Source organism: Corythoichthys intestinalis, chromosome 10 (assembly GCF_030265065.1).
Source record: "Corythoichthys intestinalis isolate RoL2023-P3 chromosome 10, ASM3026506v1, whole genome shotgun sequence".
Taxonomy (NCBI): Eukaryota; Metazoa; Chordata; class Actinopteri; order Syngnathiformes; family Syngnathidae; genus Corythoichthys; species Corythoichthys intestinalis.
In genome coordinates, this window is record NC_080404.1 from 8,803,737 (window position 1) to 8,806,153 (window position 2,417).

Sequence of the window (2,417 nt, forward strand, 5' to 3'; positions counted from 1 at the left end):
AGGTTTTTAAAGCTTAAACTAGCTTCTAAAATGGCTGCCCCTCTTGAAGCTCGTCAGAAACAAAGAACTGTAATCAAATTCCTTGTTGCAGAGGGAGAAACCCCTCTGAGGATTCACAACCGGCTGGAAAATGTCTACAAGGATGATACCATAGACTACAGTACTGTAAAAAGATGGGTACAGCGATTTAAAAACAGTAATGAAGACCACGAAGAGGTAGGTAAAGCCAGTATAGCCGATAAGCCCCATAGTGGTCACCCATCCACCTCTGACGAGATTACAGTGACAACACTGGTCACGGGCCTCAGGACTATCGGGGTCCCTGAATGACCCTTAATTTATTTTACTTTACATTCACATTTTTCGTTTTATTTAATTCATTGTCTGATTAAATATAATGTTCTATTCAATATATACTTAAAAACTTTACATACATATATACACATATACATACATACTTACAACATATTAAATATTTAATTTTTTTCTCCCCCCCCCTTTTTTGCACAAACCCCCCTCTACGCCCTGTGTCTGAGAATGTTTTGACCCCGCTCTGGCGCACTCAAGGATACACTACGTACGTCAGGAATGAAAATCTCTCACCTTTGGCAAAATTTGCTGGTTGAAGAAAAAAAGGGTGACCTACGTGAATTGTGTAGATCCGAGGAGAAAATTTTTAAGGGGGGGGGTGTTATTGTCGGACGCTCGGTATGCAAGCGGGGGGAAAAAAATATTGACTTATTTCAACGAAACAAAGGAGAGTACACTTTTGTGTTCTGTCTCTTCAATGCAAAACTTGGCTGCACGTCGACCGTGAATGAACTCCTAAAGCTCCGTCACCCAGTTGTAATTTTGGAAGACGACAAGCGACAACAAGCTAGCAGATCATAATTCCATCTAACTACCTCCGACATGTTTTTTTGAAGTTGCTAAGCCTGATAGCCCGATATGCAATGAGTCCATTTATTGCACGGTACGTAAAAATAAGGGCGGTCATTTTCACGGCTGCGTTTTATTGCCGTGTGCGTGCATGCTTGCGTGCATACATTTGTGCGTGCGTGTTGATGGCATATGAGACTCCAGTTCAGTTTCACAGATGTTTATTGGTTATCAACACACCGTAGAATTAAAGTTAATGCATACAAAATAAGGAAACACATCTATATTAAACACTGTGAACGTTAGCATTGCTACATTGAGGCTAAGGGGGAAAAACTAGCCCACTGTGTATTATAGCAAATGCTATACGAATCCATATCTCAGGGCAGGCTTAACAACTTAGCCATGTTCTCCATTGAGTGTGAGCTTGCTCAAAAACTGGATTTCACTGATGCTATAAATGACTTTGCTGTCAAAAAAAAATCACTGTTTGAGGGCTTGATCACCCCAGTGATGTGGAAGGGGCAGACACAGGATGTTTAGTTATACTGTTTTGTTGCTTAGCAGACAGGCATAGCACTCTCAGTTGTATTGTATTGTAACCTACATGGGACAATAGTTGGAAATTGTTTATATTGTGTCACATCCCATTAGGGTCTGTTAAATTTAACTGTCCATCTGAAATTAAATAATTTGCAAATTTACACTGTCATTGCTTGCAAAGCGTTAAAAATTCTGCGTATGTTGTCGTGACAAGCCGGTGGCAGGGATGGTGTGGTGTGTGTGTGGGGGGAGGGTCATATAATGGTGTCTTGTCCCCGGGGCCCTGGAAGTCTGTTGACAGCCCTGCTATTACTATATAATATCACTGCCATAGCAACACCATAGCAACGAGGGACGCGCGTCGCTGTCAGTTTGGTCTGTCCGTCGAATTGATATCCAAAGCACTACTTAGCATGCGCATTGAAACCACACCTTCTACAGATCAAATGTTCGTCGAGTTGATCTACCATTTTGACGACGACATCGTTGCTGTTGTTGTTGCTGCGAGTAACATTTTTTAAAGTATATTCATTTTACAGTGTCTTTTGACCACTAACGAGGTACATTTTTGGACCAAATGATACTGAAAAATCTAATGAAAATCAATAAATAATAATAAATTCAAATTGATTAGCAACATACTGGACTGTCTCAGAAAATTAGAATACACAATATTCTAATTTTTTGAGACAGTCCTGTGTATATATACAGGACTGTCTCAGGAAATTAGAATACACAATATTCTAATTTCCTGAGACAGTCAGGAAATTAGAATATTGTGTATTCTAATTTCTAATATTATAATAATATAATATATATATAATATAATAATAATATTCTAATATTGTGTATTCTAATTCCTGACTGTCTCAGGAAATTAGAATATTGTGTATTCTAATTTCCTGAGACAGTCCTGTATATATACACAGGACTGTCTCAAAAAATTAGAATATTGTGTATTCTAATTTTCTGAGACAGTCCAGTATACTCACGAG